We start from the raw sequence: 24,542 nt of genomic DNA, 5'->3' as shown, positions 1-24,542 counted from the left end.
GTTGTGTGGAGACTAATGAAATAAGACTGCATGTATATATCTATGCGAGTATGTCCACGTGCAATAAATGTTGTAAGGGGTGTATGACGAAAATATTTTGCTGTATTGTAGAGGAAAAAATTGCGTGGGATGCAAATCTTGCGCATGTGAACAGTACTTAAGGAGTAAAGGCAAGTTATGAAAAAATGATCAATTGTAAAAATGGCACATTACCGCACATTCAGATTTGCTATATCTTTCACATGAGCGTATATCTAGTAGAATATGTTTGATTACACTCTATATAAAAATACAAGATTGTCGTTACCTGTCTACTTCAAATAAACGCTAAATTGCACCAGTTACCGTCGTCACTGTAACAATGTTCCGTGGAGGATACCCAAGGAGGATAATCAAGGAGGATACCCAAAACCCCACCTCTGCCTACTATGACAAATTCCTAGCTACTTCCCTGCAATCAAGTATCACTAAATAGTTTCTTTTAAGATATAACTTAAAATATAGAAAATCCTCTACAATGGTTTCAAAACCACTAGTGCTTTCGTCTTTTCCTTAATTTGTCGAAACAATATTTAAGAGAGATACTTTTTTTTGTTTTTATTTGGTGTTGGCGTTGCGAAAGTCTTTTTGTGGATTTTAATGGGAAGGTTATACGTTATTTGTTTCTTGCCTAACCTATCTCAGCAGAACAAAACAGAGCATAATTTAATTTCAGTAACTTATACATATAAAGTATCTCGTTACATACATACAAGTTTATATATAATAATTTCATATCAGCATACATACTTTTTTTCTTCATATTTTATCTGAAAAAAAAAAAAAAAAAAAAAAAAAAAAACAAAAAAACATGAAGTCAATACGAGTAATTTTTACATAACGCAATACTTAATATGTCTGCTTATGTAATTCTGTGACTGGTTGTTAACGTTGAAATGAATATGCGGATGAAAAATATATAATCAATAACTATAAAAGAGAATGTTCAGCCTTTTTATACGACGTATTTCTGCAGATGCGCCGGTTTATTGGACGTACAACACTAATTTTGGCATATAGCGCCCCTACATCAGCAATTTATGCCGTGACATATATTTATATTAGTAAATTGTTATACTTTTCTCTCTGTAAACAGATGAAAAATCAGTAAAATGGTTTAGGGAGACAGAAAGTGAACTTGAAAGTGAATGTGCTAGTTGGAAACCGACACCACTCGAGAGATAACTCGAATGTTCGAAGAAACTATAGAATTACCAGTCAAAATCAAATTACTATGGGATGCGTGAATGATTTGCAGCTCGTACTGAATATATCGCATCTTTAAACACGTTGAACTTCAATAAATATAAGTAGTTTTTCTTATCTCACCATGCAAGATGTTGACAAAATCAACAGGAAATGCCGGTAATGGAACGTACAATAAATCGTGTATTTAGAGTACCCGCATACGTTGGACACAGTGTTAATTGTAATACGCATAGTATCTTCTCAAATACGTAGAAATCAGAGTACCATAAGAAAATTAAAATTGTGCAATATGTTCATGAAATATTAAATAAATAGGTCAATTGCTGTTGTTTTTTTTCTTCTGGTCTGTTAAGCAAAGAAATACCAGGGAATCATTCTTGAAGCTAGTAGTCTTAAAACTATAAACAAGTGATGGACTTAAATTTTGGCCCTAAGTCTTATTAGAATGATAAACGTATAATGTTACTAGTAAATATTCATCTTAATGAGAGAAAATAATCTTTCAGCATCAACAAATTTTGGCATTAAAATTTAATTATTCATGAAGTTTCAATGCCTAAAGACTGTGTAAAAACGAATGCATTTTAGAAGGTCAATTATAAACCATATTGGGACTTCTTGCCGCTTCGTGAATCGCGCTATCGATTTTCTTGGATGATTTGAAAGAAGCCCCAATGCGGTTTATACCACTTGGACTTCTTGCCACACCATGAATCACGCTATCGATTTTTGATGATTTGCAGGTTTATACGCGTCGACACGCATACACAAATAGCACCCAATCCTTGTATTAACAACTTTATGGTAGCTTACTACAGAAATAAGTGCTTTGCTATTTTAGAATATCATAGAAACAGAATAAATGTCAGAGAATCGATCTTCTGAACGATTTTTTCGAACTACGCCATTTTGTTCATCCTTTGCGAACGACATCATATTGCGCATGTTATATCACGGAAGCGGCAGTCCACTTGATATTATTGCACAATTGTTATTTGCACGAAATTAAACTGTACAAAACATTTACAGAATGTAATTATATATTGTTAAAGGTATACGCTAGAATTCCCTGTATTTAAGATGCGCGAAATTCTTCCCAATCAAACTTTTGGTATTGAAGGACAATCATCTAAGAAACAAAAAAATATGCAATAGAAATCATAGGTCGCCAGTATTGAAAAAGTGTTATCTGCCCTTGAAAACTGCATTTTTAGGGGAAAGTTTGAAGAAATTCTATCATTGGGAAAATTATAGTCCCTAATTCTAGCGTACGCCTTTAAATACCATTCTCTGTATAAACGGAATCAATACAATTGAACTGAAATAAATGTTTTGTCTATTTTTGTCATTCTCACGTTTATGCATAGAACTCATTCGATATTTTATGCTTTGCAACTGCATTTGAATGGCAAACTCTACGCTTATATTGTTGTTTAATTTTGTTCATGATCAATAAAAAGATGACGTGCTCAAAAGCTCAAGTCTACAAAAATAAAACATGTAAACTTCTTATGTCCTGTTGTGGAAAACCCTAGAAACCTTAAATTATGTACAAATGTAAATATGAGCGCCACTTTGCGAAAACCAACGTTATAACTTTGCGACCAGTCCATACCTTTTACTTATCAGTTTCATACAAAGGCTGAAATTGATTAACGAACTGTATGGAGACCTCTGCTGTTTGGCACAGCGTTCGGCGCTCAGTTATAATGAATGAAATTGTTTACAAATGTTATTCCTACACCATATTCGTGTATCCAGTCGTATTAGTAATAAAATACAATACAATACAATGTAGGGATAACGCATGTTTTTTCGTGTTATAACATCTGTAGAGTCCTGAGGGATTGGTTGGTACCCGAGCCCGGTAGGGTGAGGGTACCAACGTATCCCGAGGGATTCTGCAGATGTTATAACACGAAACGAACATGCGTTAACGCTATTCTAGCATAAAACGCGTAAAAACTGATAAATGAATAGAATCTCACTCAACGTCATTAAATTTCCACGAAATGCGCGGGAATGTCTAAGTTGTTGTTTTACGTTGACGTCATTTTGTTAAAAAATTACCTTTTTTGGGCCGAATGACGTTTAGCTTTGCCACAGATCGCGCATATATAAAAAGGTGTTATAAGAGCACGCGAGCGTGAGAATCTCTCTGTTATCACACGTTTTCTCTCCTGTTAAAACACCCCCGAAAAGTGACAAGAACAGCAGTTTTATGCTAGAATGTAGGTATAACGCTGATTTTCGTGTTATAACATCTGCAGAATCCCGAGGGATTGGTTGGTGCCCGAGTCCGTTAGGGCGAGGGTACCAACGTATCCCGAGGGATTCTGCAGATGTAACACGAAATAAACATGCGCTAACGCTATTCTAGCATAAAACGCGTAAAACTGATAAGTGAATACAATGTCACTCAACGTCATTAAATTTCCACGAAATGCGCGGGAATGTCTTTGTTGTTTTTTTACGTTGACGTCATTTCGTTTTGAATTATCCGTTTTGGGCCGAATGACGTTTATGCTTTGCCACGGAACGCGCATATATAAAAAGGTGTTATAACAGCACGTGAGCGCGAGAATCTCTCTGTTAACACACGTTTTCTCTCCTGTTAAAACATTCCCGAAAAGTGACAAGAACAGCAGATTTATGCTAGAATGTTTTATTTCGGCATCAAACATTGTTTACAGTTTATATCCACATTGTACATGTACATTTTATTTCTGTATTTTATTTCGTACTGTCATACTTTGTGTTTGTACTTAATTAAATCAATGAAGCTTGAAGTTGTCAATTTAAAAATGTTTCTATTAATTAATAAGTCTTCATAAGTGACTTCCGCCCGGGAATGCGTTTGTGAACTTGATATCAGAGAAGACAAGATATTATAATTATATTGAAAATCAAAACTCAAGGCACTTCACACAAATTTGTCATTTGATTAAAAATACCACGTTAAGTGTTTTTAAATGCATGTTTAGGGTTTAACGTCCCACTGAAACATGGGTCTTATAGAGACTTTCCAGCTTGAAGCCCCCAGGTCCCCCTCCGCAGGGGCGCATCGAGACTTCCAGCTTTCCATGGTGGAGGAAGACCTCAGGTTCACCTCCGCACGGACGGACACTTGGGTAGACCAACCAACCTTTCGTAAGTTAGCTGGATGGTTTCCTTGAATAAAAGAGTTTTCGATCTTTATTATGCAACTTATTTTCAAGGTAATTGCTTTGTTTTATGCAAATACCTCTTTTATCTTTCACGAAATAGTACTAATATGCATATGAAATTGTAAAACAAAAGTAAACAATTTATATTTTTCAAGTGAAAGTCGTTTTCCGAAAATACATTCAGTCGTGCAAATATATGGCAACTGAGCGGGGACGTGTGTGCATATTTTCAACTAATGACTAACCATCGAGATGGTTATGTCTTCCGAAGAACAACAAACTCGTACAAATGACATAGCATATCGTGGTTATGACATTTAAAAAAAAGCAACACATGATCATTCTTAATGTCCGTACAAGCTCTTTATTCGTGTTAATATATCTGTATAATTGTATCGCATTGTATACTCATATACCTGTACTGGTTTTTTTTTTTTAGTTAATAAAGGTATGTTCTGTTCTGTTCAATATAACTGGCGAAAACGTGATGGTACTAAAAGGATTTCATATGTCTCATATACAACAATTAATTCACGAGGAAATTACTACACTTCAATGCACTATTACCATCTGTTAACTACAATTAAAACTAATCTATTTCGTGCAATATATAATTGTTACCTGAGAAATTAGAAATGTTAAATGATGAAATTAATCAAAGATGACAACTTTCTTTAAATATAATCTGCCGTAACTTCCTTATTTAGCGTGCACTTTCCTTCAAGTCATTGTTTGATGCACATTAATATGTCTCAACATAAATTGTGCGATATAATGACATTTTTGCGTATTAAGTATATATTCTATAATTTCATTGCTACTGGACCATGATGCTTAAAAGAGCAATGCATTTACACAATTTATTTGTCGATGTTTCGGCACTTTGAGATTTTTCGAAAATGTTCATTAAAATATAGACGCAGATTTTGAAACTGCTAAATTTATAATTCGTTCTATTTTTATAAAATGACAACATTTTTCACGAAACTTCATTTTACCATAGCTCTCTTCGTTACAAAAATGCACCAAAACTTAATCAGTAAGTTATGCAAACCGATTCCTAGTCAAAAAAATAGCGTCAGCTTATTATCATTAAACATTTAAGCCGCACCATGAGAAAACCAACATAGTTCGTTTGCGACCAGCATGGATCCAAAGCAGTCTGCGCATCTGCGCAGTCTGGTCAGGATCCATGTTGTTCGCTAACGGTTTCTCTAATTGCATTTGGCTTTGGAAGCGAACAGCATGGATCGCAGTCTGGTCTGGATCCATGCTGGTCGAAAACGCACTATGTTGGTTTCCTCGTGGTGCGGTTCATTTGTCGTAATTTCCGTTTAAAATGAGTCAGAAACAATCCCCGTTGTACAGGTAGACTGTAAATATTGTGAAAATGACACCGAAAACAACTGGTAATATTACATACCGGATTTTAGTATTACTTTTTAACCAAAAGACACATCAAATGTCCTATAGCGTGAGTAAGATATGAATAAATAATTCATTTTTCTTTTTGATAGTTTTAAATAAGTCGAAAACTGTTCAAAATTAAGTCGTCTGTTGGACCTAGTATTAGTATATATCTCCGGGGGGCAACATCAATTGCACACTTCACTTTGTAAGACTAATTTATTGGCACCGTATTCCCAAAAGGTGGGACTATACCATAAAAAGGCATTTCGCAAGATAATGAGTGCATGTTATTTTCTGTGTTCACTTACAAAATCACCGAACTGTATTGCAGATATAAAATAACCGATAGCTCACACAGAAATTGTTCGGTCTGTTCATAGGACAATATTGGGGCGTTACTATGCCAACGGATATTATCAATACTTTATTTTTCTATTCTTAGACTGGAATCGGAAATTCGGATTTTCTTCCATATGAAGAACAAAGTCTTGTTCTAAGAGAGATATTGGACGATAACATACTTAATTGACAGATCGGTTTCAATTTATGATGCAAATCTGGATGGATATGGAATTTACGTAACGCTGTCTGTTCAGCTGCTTCTTGTTTAAACAAAAGGAAGATATTACTTGGATATTTTTTTCAAAGTCTGCTCAAGGGGCAAGAATATAATAAATTTACTTTACACAAAATGTTTACGTTTTGTGCTTAAAACTAAACACGAATCTTTGAAGTGATAGGAGTTCTTGAACTACAAATTTATGGTGACATTGTGAAATAATATACAAATACGGATCTGTGCCATCATGTCATAGAGAATGGAGATGACATAACTCGCCACCTGGTGTTTTGGAAAGTAAGGAAAATTTACGAATTTGTTTTTTTCATGTTTGTTCATGACAAAACTATTTTTACTATTTTAATCTTAGAAGATATTTAAATATAATCCTGACTAATCTACTTTTAGTTTCGTTTTACATCCATCGCAAAACATTATTTTGTGAAGCTAGATGTTTAGTTTATCAACATTAAATGAGCCGTGCCATGAGAAAACCAACACCAGCATCCGCGCAGTCTGGTCAGGCTCCATGCTGTTCGCTTTTTAAGCCTACTGCAATTAGAGAAACCGTTAGCGAACAGCATGGATCCTGACCAGACTGCGCGGATGCGCAAGCTGGTCTGGATCCATGCTGGTCGCAAACCCACTATGTTGGTTTTCTCATGGCACGGCTCAAATCATTTTAAAATGTTGATAAAAATGTTGATAAAATGTTGATAAAAATTGATTTTCATGACGAGATATCAAAGTGATTTCCATCACAAAGGGTTTTATCTCTTTGTACGAATATAACTAAACTAAACGCGTGTTATCGCAGGTATTAGGAACATAGTTAAGGTAAGGAGACACCTGTCATGATATCTTAGTTCTAAACATTTTGATGATTTCAAGAATGAATTTAAAAAAAAAATCTTGTAATGCCATATAATACAAAAACGCTTGACATATACAGTCAAAAATGTGCTAACATCAACTGTAAACAAGGACCGCTTGGCTCATTTGAATCTCTGATATTGCAGTAGATTTGGTAAGTGAAGAAAGATCGATTGCAATTGAAATTGCAGTTGTTTTGACCGGAGAAGAAAACCCGAATGTAATTGACATTGCAGTATTTTTGAACGGTGAAGAAAACCGACTGTAATTGACATTGCAGTAGTTTTGACCGGTGAAGAAAAACCAACTGTAACTGACAGTGCAGTAGTGTTGACAAGTGAAGAAAACCGACTGTTATTGACATTGCAGTAGTTTTGACCGGTGAAGAAAACCCGACTTTAATTGACATTGCAGTTGTTTTGACCGGTGAAGAAAAGCCGACTGTTATTGACATTGCAGTAAATGTGAACGGTGAAGAAAAACCGACTGTTATTGGCACTGCAGTAGTTATGACCGGTGAAGAAAACCCGACTTTTTTTGACATTGCAGTTTTTTTTGACCGGTAATGAAAAACCGACTATAATTGACATTGCAGTAGTTTTGACCGGTGAAGAAAACCCGAGTGTAATTGACATAGAAGTAGTTTTGACCGGTGAAGAAAATCCGACTGTAATTGACAGTGTAGTTGTTTTCACCGGTGAAGAAAGGCCGACTGTAATTGACAGTGCAATAGGTTTGACCAGTGAAGAAAGACCGACTGTAGCTGACATTGCAAAACATGTAGTTTTGACCTGTGATAAAAGACCGACTACAATTGACATTGCAATAATTTTGACCAATAAAGAAAGACCGACCGCAGTTGACATTGCTATAGTTTGACCAACGAAGAAAGACCGACTGCATTTGACAGCGCAGTTTTTATGTTGGTGATGCAGTAGTTTTTACCCGTTGAGAAAGATGGTTTGCAGTTGACAGTGCAGTACTTTTGACCTTTAGGCTTTTTCTAACATGTTTCTGTATATAGGCGTGACAATAAATATCTAGCTGCATTAATGAACATTAAATTGGTTAACATATACAAATGTACTTATAAACGCTTGTTTATGATCCAGCTTTATCAGTTATTGTTATTGTGTGTGACAAAAAGTTAAAAGAAACATGATATTTAAAACACATTCATTAAGAAACAACATCTTTACAATAGGATCTGTTTTAATTTTGATATTTAACAGTGGTTATAGAAGGAATGTAAAAAACTTATAAAACTTTATACTATCATTTGAAAAGCTATAATTTGTGTTTTGTTTAACAAATAATCAATGTCTTTGAGTGGTTTGTCGTCTAATTAATCATGGTTCAGATGCGTAGGAACTGAACCACCAGGGCGTTAGTATGAGTGAATCTGAACGATGAATCGTGGTAAAGTAGACTACAAACTACAAGAAGGCCTTGATTATTTTTATTCTTAAATGTTCACTGAAATATTTTTATCAAAATGCGTAATTTGACGTCATAATTGACGTCATAATGCTCTCTTAAAGGTAGGCGCGTCAATCGTTGTTTATTACAGATTCTAACAAGATCCGATTCATTTTCCTATTAAACAAAGAATACTGAAAACAGTGAATTATTAAACATTCTAATACGACCAGCAAATAACCTACATACATGTAGAGCAAAATCTATCTCGGGTTATTCTGCAATAAACCACTCGCGTGCAATGACGTCATCCGATCCAGGTGCGTAGCACGGTCTTAAAAAGTAGTTACCATTTTTTCAAACACTTTTGATACCAATTCGTCGTGTTAGAATCGAAATAATAAGTTCCCAAGTGTGATTTATCGTAGAATAACCCGAGTTTTTCGTTCATATGCGTAAGAATATATCACAAAGGCCGTAGGCCTGAGTGATATATTGTTTCGCATATGAACGAAAAACTCGGGTTATTCTACGATAAACCACGTTTAGGAACTTATTATATCTTAAACAATTCACTGTTCTGACGTCACAATTATTACGTCATAGCGTCAAACGGCAAAGCGGCGCGCTGGAAAAGAAACCAATTGAAAACGGGCAATAATTTAATGAATGCCGTCAATGATGTACTTTAAAAGTCCTTGGTAACGTGTTAGAATCGAATTAATATATCTCATTTAGTGATTTGCTCTTGAATAAATTCAGTGTTTGTCGTTCAGATGCGTATTATTATATCACTCGGGCTGCGCCCTCGTCATATGATTCCTTCACATCTGAACTCCAAACTATGATTTATTCAGCGACAAATGGCTAAATGAAATATATTATTTCTTAAACATACAGAGCTTTAACTTCTCCTTTGTTTAAATGACATTCAAATCAGACGTGTTAGAACATATTTAATATGTTTTTTTTTCGGATGCCGATATCCCTATAACCAAAATCTGATTTGGTTACCATAAACTGACTTTAAACCAAGTGTAATTCATATATGAGCCGTGCCATGAGAAAACCAACATAGTGGGTGTGCGACCAGCATGGATCCAGACCAGCCTGCGCATCCGCGCAGTCTGGTCAGGCTCCATGCTGTTCGCTTTTAAAGCCTATTGGAATTGGAGAAACTGTTAGCGAACAGCATGGATCTGATGCGCAGGCTGGTCTGGATCCATGCTGGTCGCAAAGCCACTATGTTGATTTTCTCATGGCACGGCTCATATTATCTAAATGGCAATGCTTCCTCGGCAAACTTCATGATATCAAACTTCCTTTAGGTGATTGGAATCAAGGGAACGGATCTGTTCGTAGGAAGGAAGTTGTTTTTTTTTTCTCGCTTTAGAATAGGTTACACCCGTTTAACTCATTCTTATCTTCTGAAGAAAGAAGACCAGTCTGAATGTATGAATTGTCAAGCACTTATTAAACATATTTAAATCGAATGTGTGGACTTCGCCCTACAGCGCCGTACATACTTTGACGTTCAATCTTTGAAAGAAATGTTTGAAACAGTTTCTATCGACATTTAAAACAGATAGGCATCTAACAGACAGGCATCTATCATAAAATCTTAAAATGAAATTTGTTTATTCACACTTTTTGGCGATTTTACTATCTTTACAACTGATATTCTTAATTATTCTAAATGCTTTTAGAGATGTTTCTCCATTTACGTTTTCAATATAACTTTTTCTCGGCGATTTATGCCCATTTTTTGTCGATTCGCCGAAAAATCCAACTCAATCAATTTTTATACTGCAGATGATATCACTTGTTGAATAACTAATTACGTAACCATACAAAACAATATTCTAGCAAATGAAATACTGCCTTGAATGTCTCATGTCTTTCGTATATAATTAATGACTTTGATGTACAATATATTCATTGTAGTTTTATGCTTGAATAATGTCGAGGCATGTTTGTGTCCGTATTAATTACGCAGATGTTACTGTGTTGTAATAAACACATGAACATTAGATAAGGAGGCCTATTTATGTATCTTGCATGCTGGACAGGTTTTCCCGTGTTTTTACCAGAGCTGGATAAAACTCATCTTACACCCTCAAGTGCAAGATGATGTACATGCTGTAATTTATGAATAAATGCGTAAATTCATACATGTATGCTACTATAATAAAATAGTGCCTGAAAGAAAGCATTCGCTTGATTTTATTTATTGCATTGATGAATACTGTATGCAAGAAAAAATATGTTATCTGTAGAAGGTGGGATTTCGACAGAGCCTCGTTACCGCCTAAACATTTTACCCTCAAGCCAGATATTTCTGTCCACGCCTTCAACAAGTGAAATATTCTTATAATCGTATTATGGCTATAAATTAAAAAAAAAACGTCATGTCAAGCGAAATAGTTCATTTAGGTGCCTTCGTACTAACAACATGAATAAACTAGCATTATAACTATAAAGCCTTTCTACAGATATACAAGAGAAGTCGTACAAAATGATAAATAAAATAATCTAGAAGATTATTCCTAAACAATTAAGCCAAATAACTACAGACTTAATTTGAGTCCTAGATGTTATATAATGTGCACTTGCCTCGACTTAAGGGAATTCTATTAGATATCTATCTTCTATCTATCTATCTTCCGTTACTGTCTATCCCTTTGCGGGGACGTAGACTATAAGGATCTTACATGCCTGTCTGTGTATAACAGGGTTTTCCCTACCCGAGGAACAGTGTGGAATAGAAAACCATGCGCGCAACGTAGCATACTCAGTTACTCGGCTGAGTAACATTTAAAAAAGGTTAAAAACTCCGTAGAAGCAATATAAAACTGATCAGGAGTGGGTATGGGTGGGTGTAGTGACAATGTCATAGCATATGAGTATGTTGTTGTCTTGGTCACTGATTAATAATTTTTGTGTCGGCAGATTGCTGTTGCTCTTTTATCAAAAGTTCGATCAAAATTCATATATTTTGTTGTTTTTTCTTGCTCCACTTGCACTTGTTATTGTAAATACATATTTAAATCTAAATACATTGAAACTTCCAAATATATATATGATTTCAGATGCATATATACTATAGCTGATATTGACCATAAGAACGATCTTCCTAATGGCAATTCTCCATCACTAGTAAAATTTGGAAGGATAAGCAACCGTGTCTGTAACAACTATCAATTCCCAAGCATTATTTCCTAGACAAAAATACGTTATCTATCCCATAATCAAAGAGAATCAACAAGAGCAAAAAGAACAGATTCATAAATTAACATTTAGACTTTGTTATCCTCATTGTCATAGTATAACATTTTATTTCAGTCATATAAACTATCAATTCATTAATTTCTACTTGGAAAACATACCATTATGACTTCATATTTCCGGGTCATTATACTGCAAAGCTACTACTCAGTCCTACATCACTCCGTCGAGGGAGGGGGTAGTATAAAGAAACCAAATTTCAATTCCAGCCACCTTCTTCTTATGCCCTTACACTCATCTCCCAAAATTTATTGCAGAAAAAAAATACATCAATCAAAATTATTCAACGCACGAAAAAAGTATACATCCTACACCTCAATACGTTTGAAATACGGTAATACCTCGATTTCTTTAAAATAAAAAAGTGGAAATCCACAGGCCGCCCAACACGACATAAACGAAAATGTTGCAGGTTCGGTTTGATTGACGGTAGTGGAAGTGCAAGCCCTCTAGCCCCAAGTTGAGCAGAACTAAACATTTACACATGTTATAAATACCAGAAAGTAATTTAGAAACGTAGGATATACATATGTGCATATTGCCTTTTGTTTGAATAAACTATCTATCTGTCTATCTAACTGTGTAATAAATATTCAAAACCAGCAAATATTTAATTACTAATATCGTCTGGACAATTCCTTTATTATTGTTTCGTGATATAGATTTTATATTACAGTCTAAACACCTGTCACAAGACTTTTGTCTCTGTATCATTATTTACTTGATGGTTTCCAATAATGCAATGATACATTTCACGGAAATTGTAAGTTTTGAAAGGAAGGCGATTGTGATATCAAAAACATGCAACAGATGGCAAACAATAGCTTGGTCAAAAAATTAATATAATGCTTACAACATTTACCTGTAACTGCAATAATTAAAAGAGAATTTACCGTAAATTTAGTTGAAGAATGAAAAAAGAATCTGTTGAAGTAGCTTCATCATTTTGTCTGTTTTGAAATTGTGCATAAGTCAAAGTTTGTCCTCAGCAGTCTGATCAGTTTATAGGCATTTTAGAGTATTTACTGCAAGTTAATTTGCATATATGAACACATGTGTACTTTATTTAAGAATTGAATGCTCTTTTATGTGCGTTTATACGGGTATAAAGCACACTGGGACTTCCTGCAAATTCATGAATCGATCAAGCGATTCTTGGCCTTCCAGTGTGGTTCATACCCATATGAACGCACAAAAAAATAGCATTCAATTCTTATATTTACATTTTACGATAGCTTGCTACAAAAATAACTGATTTTCTTTCTAGGAGTATCAGAAAATCAAAATAAAGGTCAAGATATTGATCTTTCCGCCATCCTGTAACAGAACAGTCAAAAGCGCCCGCTCACGTTCAAATATAATTCGCCTTCCGATAAAAATACAATTCCTGGTTTTTGTTTGAAATATTTTAACTCCAGTGAAAATTCATACAGTCGTGTTCTGTGATCTGTGACACCAGAAAAATTAGTTAAAGCTATAATTAAATGTTCTTTTTCAAAGTTTTGGCTTCCAATTTTTAAATAATTTTTGGAACGTGACCATTCTGTTCATGTTTTTTGTGAAGGACGTCAGTTTACGCGTGCAATCTCGCGGAAAGGGTCGTCATTGATATTATTACTCTAATGTTGTTTTTATGAAAATTAACGCATTTGTCTTTCCATATAAAATGTATAGTGAATGCAAATTTTGTATACAACAAATAAGTTTGGAAACAGAACTCGTTGTTAATTTGTGAATAACAAATTTCGTCCTGCCTAGTCCAAGTCCTTCTAAAATGTCAGCCCCACTCCCCTCCCCGACCCCGATTTGTAACGTTTATCAACTTATATAGACCTTTCTTTACATTCCGAGCCGTTTGTGAGTATTTTGTTCTAAACTAAAGAAGCATAGTTTTGGTTAGATAAGTCACCAAAAATTTGCTCTAAAATTTCCACGGGGAGTCTCCCCGGACCCCGCTGGAGGAGGGGATTCCTCCTCCCACACTCTCCCCTTGAGTAACATCTAAATTGATCACGCTACGCCCCTGAAAACCGAGCGTTAGCGAGATTTTTTATCCAAACTGTCACGTGGGTAGGGAAAACAGCTGTCTTACACAGGCAGACATGTTAGATCATTTTTCTTGCCCATCACGTTCAAAATAGATCGTGGAGACAAATAGAGTTGGGTATTTCCTGGCATTATTTATATAGTTTATGACGTCACAATAGTGCCAGTACTATGTGACGTCACCTTAGTGCACGCTATTTTAGACAAGATTTTTACCTAGGGAAAGACAGGAACATCTAACCCCGGCGCGTGCCCGGACAAATGTATGCTTTCCCCGCTAGGTATATAGGCAAGAAACTTTCGTGTGCGTCATCCCACGTGTTCGTAGGAAACAAAAGAAACTAGGGCAATTAAAAGGGAAAGGAAAATGCGTTAGTGATTTAAAAGATAAAAACTGGGATGGAGAGCAACTTTATGGTGAATTATGTTCAATGTTGCAAAAGGGTTGGAAGATGAAAGATTATTCTATTGTACTATAGTCCTTGGGGAAAAGAGTGTTTGTAACAGTCAGTGCTTGCAGAAATTAACGTGTAAGACAGTGGATGATAATGGCGAAATTGCCTAGTTAGAGGATGAGTTAATCTTCCATGGGAATTGCAACCCGCTGATTTCAGATTTTTTACATAAGAGAGAGAGTCAGGTTTGTGTGTATGGAGACCAGACTTCGGAGCTGTATTCCAATATTCCAGTTATGGTCTAACGAGGGGCTGATATGCCATGGATTATAAAGTTATATAGACATTGACAGTATTTCGTGATCCCAAATAACCAAAATATATACAACAGCACCCGATATTTAGTATTATTACATACTCGTTTCTATTCCCCGTTAAGTAACACTGGTACCGGAAACGTCAATATTTTCCCATACACTGACGCCTGAATTTCATATCGGGTGCGTGACGTAATTCAGTGTGTGTTGTTGCATTTTTTTTCTATTTACTTTTGTTTTGTCAATCCTATTAAGGCTATTGAATATATTTGTGATGTTTACATAATATTTATATGTGTAGATGCGTATGTAATAAAAAGGTTATTATCTTTGCATCGGGAAATATGCACTCGTTCTTCAGCGGAAGAATATTGCGCTCCTAAAGTCGCGCAATATTTCCGCTGAAGAACTCGTGCATATTTCCCGATACAAAGCTAATAACCTATAAGAATGTATGATTAACTCATAATACATGTTATTACATACTCGATTCTATTCCCCGTAAAGTTACACTGGCACCGGAAACGTCAATATTTTTCCATACACTGGCGCCTGAAATTCATATCGGGTGCGTGACGTAATTCAGTGTGTGCTGTTGCACTATTTTTTTTCTATTTAGTTTAGTATTGTCAGTCCTATTTAGGCTATTAAACAAATTCATGATATTTGCATTATATTTATACGTGTAGATGTGTATGTAATATAAAGGTTATTATCTTTGCATCGGGAAATATGCACTCGTTCTTCAGTGGAAGAATATTGCGCTCCTAAAGTCGCGCAATATTTCCACTGAAGAACTCGTGCATATTTCCCGATACAAAGCTAATAACCTATAATTACTGTGTTATTTAGAGAAATAATAATTGAACTACAATAGTAGTTCTAACGTTAGTTTACACCCTCACTCCGTAAGAATATTTAAGAAATAATATATCTTATTACATACTCGATTCTATCCCCCGCTAAGTTACACTGGTACCGGAAACGTCAGTATTTTTCCATACACTGACGCCTGAATTTCATATCGGGTGCGTGACGTAATTCAGTGTGTGTTGTTGCACTGTTTTTTCTATTTAGTTCAGTATTGTCAATTCTATTCAGGCTATTGCACATATTTATGATATTTACATAATATTTATACGTGTAGATGCGTATGTAATAAAAAGGTTATTATCTTTGCATCGGGAAATATGCACTCGTTCTTCAGCGGGAGAATATTATTATTATTATTATTATTATTATACCAGATTTATATAGCGCCCTTTTCATGATCAATTTCACGTTCAAAGGCGCTTTACATAGTTCCTAAAGTCGCGCAATATTTCCGCTGAAGAACTCGTGCATATTTCCCGATACAAAGCTAATGACCTATAATTATCCAGTGATTTGTCGTTGAATAAATCATTGTCTGGAGTTCAGATGCGAAGGAATTATATGACGAGGGCGCACCCCGAGTGATATAATAATACGCATCTGAACGACAAACAATGATTTATTCAAGAGCAAATCACTAAATGAGATATATTAATTCGATTCTTACACGTTACCAAGGATTTTTAAGTATATCCTTGACTACATTCATTAAAAATTTGCCCGTTTTCAATCGGTTTCTTTTCCAGCGCGCCGCTATGCCGTTTGACGCCATGACGTAATAATTGTGACGTCAGAACAGTGATTTGTTGTAGTATAATTCACTGTTTTCTGCCTTCTTTGTTTAATAGGAAAATGAATCGGATCGTGTTAGAATAGATTTTTTTTCATTTTATGTTTCTTTAGGTTTTTTTTTTAAGCCAATTTACAATGTATTACAGTGAGTTTTATTTGGTTTTATTATATCTCCTCTTAAAGTCCCGTAGAGAAAAGCAATATAAGAGCTTTGCGACAAGCAAGGATGTTTGTTTATCAATATCAGCACCTGTATTCGACTGATAACCGAATAGTGTCTGCAAAGATTAGCGTTGGTTTTCGCACAGGGGCGCTCAAAATGTAAAATTCTACCTGTCAATTATAGCAAATTTTACTACGAGATTTTCACGATTTCCATTCTTTTTAATGTAGCGCGTCAAAGTTACCATGTAGAAGTCTGGAATAGACTCGTTTTGTCCTGAAAACAGTAAACAAATTATTTATTTAAACATTTGAAAATATTTGAAATGAAAGAAACTGTGTTTGTTTCACGGGCAACATAGAACTATATTTTTTACTAGTGAACAACAGAGTTCACATTTTGACCCGTTTGCAAAGCCATCATCGAAGTTCAACAGGTGATTACACTTAACCCTACAAGACAATAGTCTATGGTGACATACTGACAAAAACATTCATTTCTATTGTAACAGCTGTAGGTATTTTGTTACTGAGACAAAGGGGATGAATGAAAGAAACCGCGTCGTTTTGACCGATTATTTCTCTTGTTGCCAACGGTATTTACTTAATTTAATTGGAATGTGATCTTATTTCTCATCGTGATTACTGGAAAACGAATACCAGAATCTTTATTTGTCTACTACGTTTATTCTTACGCATAAAATACCAAAAATGACCTGAATTAAATAAGATAATGAAACAGATTGATGCAAGGTCAGGATCATACCTAATTATTGCTTGATAATGAATACATGTGTATGATATTTTCTGATATCTAATTATTATGACAAGTTATATATGAAAAATATAGTCCGTGCTCAGCTTTTTTTGCTTGACAATTTGTCACAGTTTTTGTGATCTTTATTTTTGACTAACAAAACCTTCTGTAACGAGAAAGTTTCTGAAAAAAAAATGAAACTATTGCTTTCTTTTTGTTTGAATTAATTTTCATAAAATGCACAGAATGTAGTATGAAAGTCTGTCTGTGTATTCTATATTCTTGTATATGTGTCCTAAAGAAGTATAAAAATATTAATACTGTCTGTTATCAGACCCAATAATTATATTGAAAAGATAACACAACACGGTAAATTGTGTCCATGTATAAAGGTAACACCTTAAAAACGAATATCAGTTCAGCTGGTTGATTATTGGATAAGTTTCATGATCTTTAAATTGTTGAAAATAATGATTGCATAACGAGATGTATAATTGATTTTATCTGAAACGCTTTGTCTGGGTTTTTGCAGATGGGTTAACGCTCTGTAATATAATAGCCCGCCCGCTTAGCTCAGTAGGTAGAGCGTCGGTCTACGGATCGCGGGGTCGTGAGTTCGATCCTCGGGCGGGGCGTATGTTCTCCGTGACTATTTGATAAACGACATTGTGTCTGAAATCATTAGTCCTCCACCTCTGATTCATGTGGGGAAGTTGGCAGTTACTTGCGGAGAACAGGTTTGTACTGGTACAGAATCCAGGAACACTGGTTAGGTTAACTGCCCGCCGTTACATGACTGAAATACTGTTGAAAAACGGCGTTAAACCCAAAACAAACAAACAAAACAAATGTAATATAATATGGCCCTAATTGTTGTAACCGTGTTTGAATAAAATTGCATGTATTACATTTCTTAAAACTGCCGAATATGAAACAGTTTTGACATAACAATGCCCTTTTAGCTGAATTCACTTACGCGGGTACGGCAGTTTAATCCAAATCATTATTTCTTTTCAGACTATGCCATAAGAAAAAAAAGCTAATTTATTTGGAGATTTAACCCCATTTTCAATTTTGCACCTGTCATAATTTATTGAGTGGTGTACAATAACCTCTAGTTTCTTTATCAGAACTTCTGCTGATAAGAGTTACCAAACAGAGCGATATTATAGTGGCCATGCATAAAGGTACATGTTAAATTTATCATTACGGACATAATTTAGGATAATTTAAACATGGAACACAATTTAATCGGTGAGTTATTGTTTTGATTGCACTGCCTTATTTCGTCAGCATTTTAGAAATTAGTTTGTGCTGTTATGAGATTATGCTACTGGATTTCATCTGAACATTTTTTTTTCATTCAAAACAGTTTCGGGAAATTGATTTAGAAGCAATTTCAAGTTTAAATCTAAACAAGTTGATTAGCTTGGGTAGGTGTCATTGATCTAGATTTCAACAGTCTATGTATGAAATTTTAGTTTAGATATTTGAAATATTTAAAAATCAAATTGCCAAACATTTATGCCCACCGTTTTAACATGATTTAAGTTATCTGGATGAAAATTTATGATCGCTTTATAAAGACAGTGCGAATTTACTTTTATCTTAACACCTAACTGTTTGTTGTACCATTATATTTCATTTTTATAAAGTTAACAACATAAATCATATAAGGCTTACGTAAAGTCGGTGGTTCTAAACAGGTGCCCGCTCGTGATGAAATAATGCACGGAGGGGCACCTGCGGTCTTCCTCCAACAAAAACGCTGGAAAGTCGCCATATGACATATAATTGTGTCGGTGCGAAGTTAAAACGCAACAAAATAAAAGAATAAATCTTAAATTAAAACGTTCTACATAGTAAAGTTAGAATAACCACCAGACCCCACCACTTTAATACTATGAGTCTGAAAGACATTTACTATTTATCAAAAGTAGCCATGTTATCATAATGGCTAGTAAAGACAGCTTGATATGGAAATATTATTTACGATACAAACTAACTTTCTTTATTTATACGTTTTACTTAGTTCATGCATGTTAAGATTAATATAAAACACTTAAGTCTTTCAACGTTTGCAAGTATTTGATAATATATAATTCAGGTACGCGAAAACAGATGAAAACATTATTTTCTAAAGTGCTCGCTTTTATCTACAGAGATTTTACCACTATGACAGTAGTTCCACATATTGCACTCCTAGAAAAAAAAAGGAGCAATGATTATTTAAATTCATCACGAAAGCCTGTGGTTTTTACCTGTAACATGCATTACTTCAGGTCAACCTAGTAACATAATTGTTCGACATAGATAGCTGGACAGACAAAAGAAACTGGAATGAAAATAAATTGGTTGACAGATCATGAGTGAATTGCGGACAATCATATACAATGTCTAGAATATGCAATAAAGGCAAAATATTTACTTAATTGTTTAATAGATTAAATAACTACACTATTAAACAAATTGCTTATGTGCTTCCTTGATGCCTTGTTTTGTTATCCAATCATGCGAAGTAACATGGAAGATTCGTTGCGCTACCTGATGCATGTAATAACTAAGACGATCTACTTTAATCTGTTATCGTCGCTCTAAAAGTGAACAGACAGAGGACACTTTGTTTTAAAATTCATACATGTATATAGGTAACTGTTATATGATTAAGATATTACAAACATTATTGTTTGGATAATGTCAACTTGTAACGATAAAATAATATTATTTCTTACTTTCTAGAATTACCATCATAAATGAAGTAAAACAGTCATGTCCCAAGTATCTTAAAACTTTAAAGAATGAGGCCTTAAATGAAATGTAAATGCGATCCGTATTTACATTTTACAACAAAAACGCCGCTGAAGAAGGCCAAATACTTGAAACTTTGGCTACTGCACTTCTAATTATCGTTTACTAGTGAACATCATATTTCACATTATGACACGTGGCGAAGCCTGTGAAGTTCAACAGGTGAAATAAATGAACTGTTTGACTTGAGTTCCGCTTAAGCCGGTGCTGGGGGTGTGAGGGACGTAATTGCACGTTCTATTACTTCTCATGAACGGACTCGCTGCTATTATTTGGCTTGGTTGAATTCTATGCTTCCAGTGGATCTTCTTAAAGATTTTATTGACTTGATCGAAGGTATCGATAAATAAAGATTTGGTGATTACACTGAAGCTTACGAGACAATAGTCTCCTCGGCTGACATGCTTAGTGCCTTGCTTTGATGGCATACTGACAGAAACATTCATTTCTTTTGTAACAGCTGTAGGGGGTGAATGAAAGAAACCACGTCGTTTTGACCGATTATTGCTCTTGTTGCCAACGGTGTTTACTTAATTTAATTGGAATGCGCTCTTATTTCTCATCATGATTACTGGTGAAGCAAATATCAGGATGTTTATTCATGCGCATAAAATACACCCCCCCCCCCCCCCCCCCCCCCCCCACCCCAAAAAAAAAAAAAAAAAAAAAAAAAATAACCTGTTTTGAAGAAAATAATGAAACAGTTCGATGACACTATTTATTGATTTATAATGATTCTTTTTCTCTTTTCTAATCATTATGAAAAGTGAAAAATATATGAAAAATATAGCCACATTATTTTGCGATCTTTATTATGGATTGATAAAAGCTTTTGTAAACGAGACAGTTTGTAAAAAATGAAACTATTGCTTTCAAAAAATGGAACTATTGCTTTCAAAAAATGAAACTATTGCTTTCAAAAAATGGAACTATTGCTTTCATTTTGTTTGAAATATGTTTCTTAAAAAATGCACACAGTTTAGTATGAAAGTCTGTCTGTATGTTCTATATTTTGGTATGGTATATGTCTGTATGTTCTATATTTTGGTATGGTATATGTCTTAACTCTTAGACTGCTGGCGGCAGATGATTCTGCCTTTGCGACAAGTGCAAACCAAGATCAGCCTGCACATCCGTGCAGTCTGATCATGGTCTGCACTGTTCGCTATTCAGTCAGTAAATTTTCAGTGAACACCCCTTTGAGTAATAAGTGGTACTGTCCAAATTGAAAGATGGACCAGTCCATTATAGAAATATAGCAGGGTAAGGGTTAATGAAGTATAAAAAGTTATAATACTCTGTCTGTTATCAGACTCAATATTGAAAAGATTACGCAACACGGCCAACTGTGTCCTTTTATAAAGGTAAACACGTTAAAAACGAATCTCAGTTCTGTTGGTTGCTTCTTGAATAAGTTTCATGTTCTATAAATTGTTAAAAATAATGCTTACATAAGGAGATGTATAAAGAATTTTATCTGAAACGCTTTGTCTGCCAGTGGGTTTATGCAGGTGGGTTAACACTTTGTAATGTAGTATAGCCCTGGTTTATATAAAAGTGCATGTATTACATGTTGACATAAGAATACCCTTTTAGCTGAGTTCATGTTGATATATATGAACTGACACAGGTATTGTCCGTAAGTATTGACCTGGCACTCATGAATATTCCGTATGTTTCCGTAGAGTAATTTTTGGTGTACGAACCCAAACAAGATATAGCTATCGAAAAGCTAATTATATACCATCACGCATCATGTGCGGATATAGCTGTGCGGACAAAGCGTTTTGCCACTAATCTCAGGGTTGAGTGTTCGACTCCTCTGTCTGCCCAAATTAATTTTTTTTATGATTTTACCTGTAAAAGACGGAAACTTGTCTCACTTATCATGTTTTATAAACGAAATACTCTACCATCGATTACCATTCTTCTACGTACATAAAGCCGTTCTTCAAAATGTCGTTAAAATCTTCAGGACCGGACAAGCATTCATTCATTCATTCATTCATTCATTCAACGGACAATTCAAAGAACTGTTGTTAGCGATACAAAATGCAATGTTTCATAAAAATATATAATCATAGATACAAATACAAACACAAGGAATTATATTTTAAAAAATGGTTAGAAAAGATTTCGAACCCATGGTAACGTGTTTTCAAGTCGGAGAGCTTACCACTACACCACTGTGCCGTTGGTTCCCTAAATTGATTATTTTGATAAATCTAGATATTTTCAGTACACGAATATCACGTGAAATAACGAAAACGCCCGAAAATATTGGCGAAGATTAATGAGTGTCAGGTCAATACTTACGGACAATACGGAAGTTTAATCCAAATCATCATTTCTATTCAAACCATGCCATAAGAAAGACGGCTAGTTCATTTGAAGATTTCAACCCATTTTGCACCAAATATTTTACTATGTCATAATTTATTCAGTGGTATACAATAACCTTATGTTTCTTATCAGACCTGCGGCTGATAAAAGTTACCTAACAGGGCAATATTATAGTGTCCATGCATAAAGGTATATGTTAAATTTACCATTACGGACATAATTTAGATAATTTAAACATGGAACGCAATTTAATCGGTGAGTTACAGTTTTAACTACCTTATTTCGGCAGTTTTTAAGAAATTAATTTATGAGATAAAGCTATTAGGATGAAAGTATTTGTCTGGACGTTTCAAGGCCTAAACATTAATTTGCAAACTTTTCATTCAACATTGTTTCGGGAAATTGATTTAGAAGTAATTCACGTATAAATCTTAACAAGTTGAATAACTTTGGTAGGTCATTCCAGATTTCAAGAGCCTACATATGAAATTTTAGTTAAGATTTGAAATATTTAAAAAGTCAAATTGCCAAACATTTATGCAGACCGTTTTAACATGATTTAAGTTATCTAGGTTAAAACTCATGTCAGTGCTAATTTAGTTTTATCTTCACATTCGCATGAAAATTAGATAAATACGAAACATGTATCGCATTTATTTTTCATCTCACTTAACTGTTTGTTGGACAGTTATATTTCATTTCATAAAGTTAACAACTTGAATCATTAAAACTTTCTATATCATAGTAAATTTAGAATAACCACCTACCCCACCACTTCAAGACTATGAGCAAGATTGACTCTCCAAAAGACAGTTACTATTTATCAAAAATAGGCATGTTATCATAATGGCTAGTAATGCAGTTTTGTTTCTAGACAGCTTGATATAGAAAGATTAATTACGATACAAACTACTTTTCTTTATTTAAACGTTTAATTTAATTCATGCAAGTCAGATAGTCTTTAAGCGATTAAAACAGAATGAGAAAACCAACATAGAGGCGATTGCGACCAGCATGGATCCAGACCAGTCTGCGCATCCGCGGTTCGCTAAAGGTTTCTCTAATTGTAATAGGCTTTAAAGCGAACCGCATGGATCCTGACCAGACTGCGCGGATGCGGCGCAGTCTGGTCTGGATCCATGCTGGTCGCAAAGGCACTTTGTTGGTTTTCTGATGGCGCGGCTCATTATTATCCCCCCCCCCCCCCCCCAAAAAAAAAATAGTTTTAGGATTTTATTCAGTTATCCTGTCCTGTGGTAGATTTAGAAATTGATTAAATGTGGGATTGTACACTGACATGACATTTGTAGATAACACAAGGCTAGACCACAACCAATCTATAAACCGAGTTGTTAGGCCAAGTTGTTATATGATTTGTCATTAATTCTGGTGACGTGTTTTAACGTGGTTTTCACTTTCATATTGAACGTAAGCCTCGGTGAAATAATGAGTAATGAATTATTTAATATGAACAAAGAATTTAGAGCAGATTTCATTTGTAAACTTTTAATTAAACAGTTTATCTTGTATCCACCAAACAAAAAAAAAAAAGGATAATTGTTTCAAATCTATTATTCCATTACAATCAGGACACAGTATTATTCCTGAATATGACTAATATCTGTAGCCCGTCCGCCTATCTCAACAAGGAGAGCGCAGATCTATGGTATCTCGGGCAACGCGTAAGTTCTCCAAGACGATTGATAAAGACATTTTGTCCTCCACCTAAGATGGCAGTTACCTCCGGAGAACAGTTTAGAACTGGTTAGAGTATCTGCCAGCCGTGTTGTGACTGAAATATTGCTAAAAAAATAAAAACGGCGCTAAACCCAACACTAATATCTTCCGAAACCTTTGTGGCGTGAAGTGCCTTAGAAATTGTAACATTGTATTGTCTTGTCCTGTGGCATCCTGGAGTAGATGTAATGCTTCTGTATTAACAGCTCCGTAGTCTGTTGCTAGAAGGCATAAAGTGATCTCCCGAACAGACTCAGTTACCACTTTGCAAAGGATCGTTGGTACATATTATATTATATAATATTATATCAGTATATTATGTTAAATTATCTCATACTATATCATATCATT

At 34.7% G+C, this 24,542-nt stretch overlaps 1 protein-coding gene across 5 annotated transcripts in view; it reads left to right on the top strand.

Moving 5' to 3' along the window:
* The first annotated feature begins 5,763 nt into the window (after positions 1-5,763).
* LOC123557598 (uncharacterized) overlaps positions 5,764-24,542 on the top strand; it is a 41,141-nt gene continuing 22,362 nt past the window's right edge. The window contains exons 1-2 of one of the 5 annotated variants that reach the window (XM_053543922.1): positions 5,764-5,889; positions 6,268-6,681. The gene's annotated coding sequence lies outside the window, so the exon portion shown is untranslated. Of the gene's footprint in view, positions 5,890-5,938; positions 6,682-7,100; positions 7,222-18,405; positions 18,558-22,578; positions 22,710-24,542 lie in introns of those variants that run through there. The other 4 variants (XM_045349159.2, XM_053543926.1, XM_053543920.1 and 1 more) reach the window with 4 other exon arrangements.

This window comes from Mercenaria mercenaria, chromosome 5 (assembly GCF_021730395.1).
Source record: "Mercenaria mercenaria strain notata chromosome 5, MADL_Memer_1, whole genome shotgun sequence".
Classification (NCBI taxonomy): domain Eukaryota; kingdom Metazoa; phylum Mollusca; class Bivalvia; order Venerida; family Veneridae; genus Mercenaria; species Mercenaria mercenaria.
This window is presented reverse-complemented; position numbering and strand designations above follow the sequence as displayed.